The sequence below is a fragment of the Thermobia domestica genome, chromosome 9 (genome assembly GCF_964235325.1).
Source record: "Thermobia domestica chromosome 9, izTheDome1.hap1.1, whole genome shotgun sequence".
Taxonomy (NCBI): Eukaryota; Metazoa; Arthropoda; class Insecta; order Zygentoma; family Lepismatidae; genus Thermobia; species Thermobia domestica.
In genome coordinates, this window is record NC_137462.1 from 4,524,924 (window position 1) to 4,535,633 (window position 10,710).

Consider the following 10,710-nt stretch of genomic DNA (forward strand, 5'->3'; position numbering starts at 1 on the left):
TTACTCTGTGTGACCGGGGGACTAAAAATATGAAGCACTTGATGGATCACCATCAACTTTGGCTGGGACGTAAACGTAGAAGCTTAAAAGTTAGAAATAGAATTCGTTGGCGGAGATGATTCATCCAACAGAAGTGGTAGCAATCAACCATTTCAGGTTTTTTAACATTGATCACCAGAGTAAAAACTGTAAAACAAGGTTCTCATAATTATGCAAAATTTTCACAACAAAAACAGAAGGTGAATGTATAAGACGTGATCAATTGTAAGTACAAGGTTCAAGTAGTATTGGCAGACATCGGTTCGATTCTTCCCCTAGGTCCCTGCCTTAGGGCAGAGGACCAGTGACCGAGGGGTACATAGGACCACTCCCTCTAAGTTCTGACAAGGTGCTTTGGCTTACCCCCTAAATTTTGGGAGAGGTACCACCTCAAATTTTGAAAATTGCCAAAACTAAAAGCCTCTGTAAACCTCAGTAGTACAGAGCCTCTGTAAATTTGGGTGGTCTATCTTATTCCTTTTCATGGGCTAAAAATTACCAAAATATAAATTTCAGAGTTTTTTGACTTCCTTTATCCTATTTCATGAGGATCCATTTCCTTTTAAAATATGAGTAGTATGTTGGCATACCTCTTAAATTACGATTTGTTAAAATATACAGTGCGTCCCACTAGCTTCCGAACCCGAAAAAAACGTTATAATTTCCGAACAAATATACATACGAAAATTAAATTCACAATACACGTACCTTGTTTCATGCTGAATAAATGACCGTCACAGCAGGTGCTGAAAGCGTCCTCCCTGGACGTCAAGACATGTTGGTACACGGCGTTCCATATTGTGAAAAGTCCGATGTAGAGTTTCCGGTGTGATCTCATGAATGGCATTCTCAATGTTGTTTCACAACTCTTGCAGTGTTCGTGGGTTGTTTCTGTAGACACAACCTTCAAGAAAACCCCATAAGAAGAAATCAGGTGGTGTCAAATCCGGGGATCTTGGCGGCCACAATCCTTTGGAGATTATCCTGTCACCAAAAAAGGACTCAATTTCTGCCATGGACACGTTGGAAGTATGGCATGTTGCTCCGTCTTGTTGGAAATAACCGCGACGCAGTTCTTGATCGTCCAGCTGATTCACAAATTCACTGACGATATGTAAGTAAACTTGTGTGTTTACTGTAACTTCAAAGAAGATGGGTCCAATGATACGCTGTCGGGAAATTGCACACCAAACTCCCACCTTCAAGGAATGAAGTGGAATCTCATGGTACACGTGCGGATTTTCGGCGGCCCATACCCGAGTATTCTTCGAGTTCACCTAACCGGAGAGATGGAACCAAGCTTCATCTGTGAACCAAGTATAGTCTAGGATTCCTGGATTATCATGCAACAAAGTTTGCAACCAACGACAATACATCACGCGCTTTCCCCAATCTGTAGTCTTCAACTCCTGGACGACTGTAACGCGATATGGAATCAGCTTGGCTCTTTTGGCGGCTCTTTGCATAGTTGACTTTGACATCCCTATCTCTTGTGATAATCGACGCAGGCTCTTCTTAGGGGACTGCAAAAGACGTTGCCGCACATTCTGTACTGTCTCCTCGGACATCCGTGGACGCGCGCCTCCATGTCCCGTAAGCAACGTTCCTATTGTTTCGAACTTGTTCACCAAATGATGTACTGATGATTTCGATGGTCCTTTACGGCATCCAAATTCACGGCAAAATTCACGTTGAACGGTCTGATATGATTCCGATGTCCAATATTTTTAAACAATGAACACGCGTTCCTGTACGGTGTACAGAACCATCCTCGCGATGCAGCGAATCGATTCACACTAACGCACGCGCATCACGCCAATCAGCACTTCCCCTGGCGCCACCTATCGTCTTTGTTTTGACGTGTGCGCTTCTGTTCAACCCTTTCTCGTGTTTAGCATGAAACAAGGTACGTGTATTGTAAATTTCATTTTCTTATGTACATTTGTTCGGAAATTATAACTTTTTTTCGGGTTCGAAAGCTAGTGGGACGCACTGTATATTGGCTCAGTGATAGAGTGTTCACCTCTAGTGCATGGTGTCCTTGGTTTGATTCTACCTCGTGCCAAGTGAGCTTTGTAGTGGACGAACACAGTGTGCATGGGTTTTCTCGGAGTTCTCCCCAATCCTCCCACTTTCTTCATTCCAGTATTTCATTCATTTTGCATCATCACCGTCTCCTTTAGCCCAGTCGGCATATATATAGTTTGTTTCAAAAGTCCGGGAACACTTTTTTAAAAAAAAATATTGTAGCCAAACTAGTAGCTTTGTAAACTAACGAAGTAAATAATTTGAAACATTGAAGTTGTAATTATTTTTTCATTGCATGTGTAACGTGTAGTCCCATGTATCGCCACTAGGTGATACCAAAATCTAGATGGCGCTCTCTAGGTGAGAAGGCTTTCTGCGTCCTACAATTTGACAAAACAGATGTCCAGCGAAAATTTAGGTTGAAGTATGTTAAAGCAGGACCAACAAGAAAGGCAATCTACAATTGGCATGAGAAGTTCGCTGAAACAGGGTGTCTGTGTGCCAAGAAGAGAAGTGCTAGGCCAAGTGTGAGTGCAAATGACGTTGAACGAGTGAGAAGCTTTCACAAGGAGCCCGAGAAAATCGTTACGCAGTGCTTCACTTGAGTTGCAAATGTCAACAGCGTCTCTGTGGCGTGTTTTGCGTAAAAAATTAAACATGAAACCATACATACTACAGTTAGTGCAAAAGTTATATCCAAAAGACAAAGAGGAGCGATTCCAGTTTTGTTGTGCATTGCAGGACAAAGAGGATGCTTTTGTGAATTCAATCTTTTTTTCAGACGAGGCAACATTTCATACAAGTGGAAAAGTGAACACCCAGACAGCACAATGCACGTACAGTATCCGTATAGTACATGTACAATTGCACGGATACAACATGTGCATCATCTGTATAAATGCACGCCTGTACATGTGATGCACATATACATGCCAGGTCCTATTCAACATCTTCACGTGCACAGAACATGTGCAACGTACACGTCCTGCACAAGTGATTTACACCTACCGACAGGTGATTTACAAGTAGCACGTGTGATTTACATGTAGGACAGCGGTGATTTACACGTTGCACACAGGTGATTTACATGTAGGACAGATATGATTTACACGTAACACACAGGTGATTTACACGCAGTTCCCAGGTGATTTACATGTAGGACAGAGATGATTTACACGTAACAGACAGGTGATTTACACGCAGTACCCAGGTGATTTACATGTAGGACATAGGTGATTTACATGTAGGACAGAGATGATTTACACGTAACACACAGGTGATTTACACGCAGTACCCAGGTGATTTACATGTAGGACAGAGATGATTTACACGTAACATACAGGTGATTTACACGCAGTACCCAGATGATTTACATGTACGATAGAGGTGAATTGAAGCAGTACCTTGATGACTTACATGTAGTGCACAGGTGATTTCCTCGTAGTACAGAGGTGATGTAAAAGCAAATTCGAGATGCAACGAAAAAACGGAGTTTATATATTTGGTGTCTTACGCAGTAACACAATCTATAACTGCAAAGACATCACCTTCAAAGTATATAACAAGTAACTAATAATTGTCAGTGAGAATTTTAGTTTTGGAGTTTATTACTTGCAACGAGCAAAGCTTTAGGTAGTATCTTTGACATGTTTGCGAAGTAATAAATAACGCAACATATTCTACTGTAATCGGTCACGAAAATAATTTTGTAAACCTATGAACTGTCTGACAGTAGTTACATCAGTACAATGCTGCCACCTGTTGATATTGTATCCTAGCTCAGTGGACGTTATGGAGTTTTTACAATCATACAGCTGTTATTCGTCGAAAAGTCTCTATAACACCGCCTGGAGGAAAAACTACACCTACGAAAAATGGAGGTTGCTTTCTGTTGATGAGAATGAGAGTAAAAGAATGAAAGTAAAAGTATACACTTGCACGGTATTATGGACGTCTTATACACACGTGCAGTAGCCGTGCAAATACCCATGTGCACACAACGGCTTAAGAACGGGTAATTTAAATGTGCTTCATCCACGCAAATGCACATGTGCACATACACTGCTCAAGCATGGGTTATGCACATGCGCTGCATCCACACAAAAGCACATGTGTATATAAAGGCTACAGCACGGTTTATATAAATGTGTGCTTCATCCATGCAAATGCACATGTGCACATAACGGCTTAAGCACGGGTTACGTGCGTGCGCTGCATCCATGCAAATACACATGCGTACATAACGGCTTAAGCACGGGTTATATAAATATGTGCTTCATCCATGCAAATGCACATGTGCACATAATGGCTTAAGTACGGGTTCCGTACGTGCGCCGCATCCACGCAAATGCACATGTGTATATAACGGCTTATGCACGGGTTACGTGCGTGCGCTGCATCCACACAAATGCATCCATAAAACTTCACACACATTAAAGACTGACCAATAGAATAACTTGATAATAAAATACCAACCCATGTGTATATAACGGCTACAGCACGGGTTATATAAATGGGTACTTCATCCATGTAAATTCACATGTGCACATAGCGGCTTTAAGCACGGGTTCTGTACTTGTGCTTCATCCACGCAAATGCACATGTGTATGTAACGGCTCAGGCACGGGTTATGTAAATGTGTACTTTATCCATGCAAATGCACATGTGCACATAACGGCTTAAGTACGGGTTCCGTACGTGCGCTGCATCCACGCAAATGCATATGTGTACATAACGGCTTAAGCACGGGTTACGTGCGTGCGCTGCATCCACACAAGTGCACATGTGTATATAACGGCTACAGCACGGGTTATATAAATGTGTACTACATCCATGCAAATTCACATGTGCACATAGCGACTTTAAGCACGGGTTCTGTACTTGTGCTTCATCCACACAAATGCACATGTGTATGTAACGGCTTAGGCACGGGTTATGTAAATGTGTACTTTATCCATGCAAATGCACATGTGCACATGCACGACTTAATCACTGGTTATGTACGTGTGCATAACCCACGAAAATGCATATGTGCACATACACGGGTTATGTATGTGTGCTTCATCCACGCAAATTTACGTGTACGGCTTATGTACAGGTTATGTATGTGTTCATCATCCACACAAATGCACATGTGCAAATGTACGGCTTATGCATGGATAGTGCACATGTGTCGTACACGTACGTGTTGTCTGGGCAGGCACAATTGTAGAATTTGGGGAACACAAAACCCTCATACAATTTTGGAACACGAGCGAGATTCTCCAAAGGTAAACGTTTTCTGTGCCATGTCTCACAAGAAAGTGTATGGGCCTTTCTTCTTTGAAGAACAAACTATTAATGGAGAGTCCTTCCTTCACATGTTGCAGGACTGGTTATTGCCATTGTTGCAAACTGAATCATAGAACTTTGTCCTTCAGTTGGATGGTGCATCCCCCATTTTCACAGTGATGTTAGGTCATATCTGAACTCAGAGCTACCAAATCGTTGGATTGGTCGTGCTGAAGCAAAAGACCAATGTGTGCTCAAATGGCCTCCTAGGTCTCCAGATATCACCCCTTGCGATTTCTTTTTCTGGGGGTACGTGAAGGACCTTGTATACGTCCCTCCTTTGACAGGTGATTTTAGGGAATTGAAAAGGAAAACTCAGCAAGCAACAGCAACAGTCTCGGAAGACATGTTGGGTCGTGTGTGACAAGAGTTGGATTATCGCGTAGACATTTGTAGGGTCACACATGGTTCCCACATAGAGTGTCTGTGAAATAAGCATTGTTCAAAACAAACTTTACAGTTTACCCTTTACAATTATGCAGTTCGTTACTTTCCAATGTTACTAGTTTGTCTACAATAAAATATTAAAAGTGTTCCCGGACTTTTGAAACACGCTGTATATATATAGGGTTTTCATAAAGTCTGGACGGATTTAATTTGCTTATAATTTTCATAAAAATGCTCATAATGAAATAAAATAAAGTGCAAACGGTAGCGGAAGAATTAAATTTTTAGTTGGCAACACTGTTACCGTATCAAAGATTGCGTCGGTGAAAGAGAAAGCGCAATGCGTTCTGTGGTACGCAGAGCTAAAATCACCAATTCTGGTGTGTCGAAAGTTCACCAAAGAGTTCAAAAAGCCGGCACCGACTGAGAGTGCAATCCGAAAGTGGCATGCTAAGTTCTTGGAGACAGGAAGCGTCCTGGACCGTCCTCGAAGTGGGAGGCCGCCAACATCGCCTGCAACAGTGAGCAGGGTAAGGGAAAGCATCATCAACAGCCTACAGAAGTCGATTCCTAGTGGCGCCCAGTTGGAGGTGTGACGGTGAATGAACTGAGCTGGTGCAGATTACAGGTAAAAATTTAATCCTTCCGCTAGCGTTTGCACTTTATTTGATTTCAATATGAGCATTTTTATGTAAATTATAAGCTATTTAAATCCGTCCATACTTTATGAAAACCCTGTATATACGAGGAGCATTCAATAAGTAAAGAGACAAATTGCTATAGCTCAATAAAGATTTATTTCAATCTTTCAAAACTAAGGCTATTTTTCAATATAATCCCCCTTTACAGTTATGCATATGTCCCATCTTTCTTGCAGCTTCCTAATTCCCTTGGCGAAGAAATCTTACCCCGAAGCCACCTTTGCACCGCTGCCTTAACTTCCTCATTTTTAGCAAATTTTTTTCCACGTAGGGCGTCTTTGAGTGGTCCAAACAGGTAAAAATCAGATGGGGCGAGATCTGGGCTGTAGGCAGGATGAGGTAAGACCTCCCAACCCAATTCTTGAAGCTTATCTCGGGTCATCTGGGCTGTATGAGGGCGGACGTTATCGTGCTGAAGAATGACTCCTTTTGACAAGAGTCCACGGCGTTTGCTCCTGATAGCTGGTTTAACTTTGTGTTCTAGCATCTCAGAATAGTATAGGCTATTGATAGTTCGCTGATCTTCAAGGAAATCGCAATAGATTGGACCCTGTGAGTCCCAAAAGATGGTCAGCAGCACTTTACCAGCGGAAGGTTGAACCTTGATTTTTTTTTGCGAACTGGAGAGCGAGTGTGTTTCCACTCCATACTCTGCCTTTTGGTCTCAGGGTCGTAGTGATGGATCCAGGCCTCGTCGCAAGTCACTATTCTTTCAAAAAAATGCGTCTCCTTCAAACTTTGTTGCGTTAAGGCTTGACAAATGGAAAGCCTTGATTCTTTATGAGCGTCAGTAAGCTGTCTGGGAACCCATCTGGCACACGTTTTTCTGTACTTTAAAATGTTCCTAATGACATTGTGAACAGTTCCAACACTTACTTGAACTTCCTCAGCTATCATTTCAACAGTAATTCTTCTGTTATCACGAATAAGTCCGTCAATCCTCCATTCCAACGAAGAACCAGAAACTTCCACTGGACGTCCACATCGGGGTTCATCACCTACACTTGTTCGGCCACTTTTAAACCGATCAACCCACTTGTACACATTCGCACGGTTCATACAACTGTTACCGTACTGTCTCAACATTCGAGAAAAAATTTCACTTGGTCTTACACCTTCTGTGACTAAAAACCCAATGACTGAGCGCTGTTCTTCTAAGGTGCAATCTTCTAGACAACTTGCCATAATGAATTGATAGTTTTGAAGTTATGTTGACATAAAATTACGAAACAGCAGATCAGAGCATATCCCAAGGTTGCCAGCTAACACCCCTGAAACAAAAAAAAATTGATTAGTGTTAAAAATATAGACTTTGTCTCTTTACTTATTGAATGATCCTCGTATATATATATATATATATATATATATATATATATATATATATATATATATATATATATATATATATATATATATATATATGTGTGTGTATTGATAAACGTTGTCTAGGACTAATATTTATAACTGTAAATTTGGGCTGTCCTGCTTACCCCTTGCTGTGAGTAAAAAGATGCCAAATTATTCGGTTTGCCATATGTTGACCTCGAAGTCAGTTATTGTTCTAATTTCTCTTCTTTGAAGAACTTTTATCACATTATATTGTTATATGGTTGAGTACATTGATGTATTCTCTTTATGCGACAGTGGTAAACTGATTCTCTCTTCTCAAGATTTGGGACGGATGTATTGGTTCAACGTTAAATTTTGGAATTTTCAAAAACAAAATTTTGTAAATGTTTTCTTGAACCCAAACATATATTTCTGTAAATTTAGTTGGTCCTGCTTGTTCACTTTTATGAATTGAAGGTTGTCAAAAATTAAATATTTGGAGGCTTTTTATCTGTTATATTCTCTCTGGTTTAGCTTTTAGTATTATATGCTTATATGAATGAGTAAAGAGGTTAATTCTCACTTAAAGGACTTGAGTACATTGATATTCTCCTTTAAAATTTTAATATGTGTACTTTTGAGGCCTATTTTTAGCTTTGTGAAGAGCCAAACAACCGATGGTGCTAAATTGATTTTAAGGCTATCGGAGTCTCTGAAGTAGATTTTTGCCCAATTTGCCATTGAATTTAATGTTTGCGCGTCACTCGCAATCACTTTTCACCTACGCATTTCCATAACCAAAAGTTTATTGGACAATAATTCAGGTCCCGACTGTAACGCGACCTCCACCCTTTACTCATACAAGTGATTAAATGGAGCCGTCGTTAGGTAGAACAAATGTACCCTTCGGGCACATCCACACTTATAACATATAGCAGGTTCAGAAATTAAATTATTTAATGCATAAACAATGTTAATTAAATATATAGTAATCCTGAGTTCAAAAATACTAGAGTGAATGCAGCTACTATTCATAAATATACTTAATAGTATGGTTAATAAGGAAAATAATATTCTTTGTTATATTCATTAACTTTATAACAAATTCAATAAAGTAATACATATAATGACTGCTGATAAAGAATTCCATCCAAAGAGGCTACTTCAATAGACATATTTTTTTTTCTGAAATTAGGCTCATGACAGTAACCTATTAGAAAATTACATATCATCTGTAAGAATTTTCGAATCTGAACGATTCTTAGTTACTTATATCAAACTTATTTCTATATATATTTGAATAATACAGTAATTAACTCACCAATATTTTGAATACAATATTCCTCCTTGCTGTTTGTATACTATGGTCATGGAACTTCACATAGAACATGTATTAACAGGATCAAATGGAAACACACACTTTTTTTTAACGTTGCACCAAATAACTATAACTTTTTTCACACATACACCGATCCTCAATTGAATTCTTAGAATATAATAATATCACGTAATAAGATTTTAACTTTCAGAACTATGCTTTCAAGATACAAAATAGCAACTGATTAACTGGTTTTTACCCATTTCAAACAAAATTCGAAACTCAGGATAGCTCAGACTTCTACCTTTGGATTCAACAGCTAAAGTGCTGTTGCCTATAGACAGAAATTAAACGTAGGAAGATAGTTCGCACAAATTCCGCTGTGGGCGCTGTTATAATGTGAAGCTGATTTTACTTTTTTTAAACTCTAAATAAACATCTCGTTACACGAAGCTAGGAGTGAAAATCGGGATTTTCTCGGTTGGCCATATACAAGCCTTGGTTTGCTAACTAGAAGGCTCAGTGTGTGTGTTTGGTACGCGCGTATGCCTGTCTTTTGGAGAGCATCCACAAGGCGAGTGGGGTGCATTACTTTTCAAGAGTAATATACGCAAATGCTCCCCTTGGAAGGGTCGAGCTTGTAATTGTAGTTTTTATAAATGAAAATTTAATCTTTTATAAACTCATCGTCAACGAAATTCTACGCATCCGTAGAGAATAAATATTTCAACAGTGCATAGAGATTTTAAGTAAAGTGATTCATATATACGTGCGCTCATCCCTGTTAGTGGAAAACTGAATTGGGACCTCGAAATTAACCTACGCAGCTCCAAGCTTATCCTGGCCTCAACCCAAAAAACTTTCTGTGGATTCGTCGTCTAGTGGATTCAACCTCCGGACCCGAGTGATATCAGCTGACCGGTCGAAGATTGACTGTGAGTAAGTGAAAAATTAATTCGTTAACACTTAAATAGCCACCTCTTCGTACAGAAATCAATAGAATTAAAAATAAAGCTTAAAATAATCAAAGGACGCCAAACAAAAGTGCTCGTATGCTTGTAATTTTTTAAAATGTTATTTTAATTGTGCATTTCATATCCAGTACCATTAAATTTTTTGCACAGTTTAACTAAGTTTTGTGATTTACATTGTAAGTGATTTTGTTTGTTAACACTTGCGCTAAAATTAATCACTTATACATATTTTTGTTTTACGTTACTTATGTTTTATTGATCTGTGTGCCCAGCTTCGGTTTCAATAAGATATAAGCGCGGACGTGATCGTGATCTGCCATAGTAAAGCTGGGGTGAATGCAAATGAATGCTTAGGCTTATAGACTTTTAACACCGGCAGAAAAACGCGATTACAAAAGTTTATTATGCTTGCCTGTATATTTTATTTTCTTGTAGTATAAAAATTCGACTTACTTTCATTCCATTTCTTAACTTCAGTTGTGGGAATTTGTAAAGCTATAATTTATTAATTCCGTATTGAACACATTTTTTCCTTTCAGAGAATAACGAACCCATGGATGACAAGTAATGAGTATAAGAATTGATACACCTCCACATCCAGTCA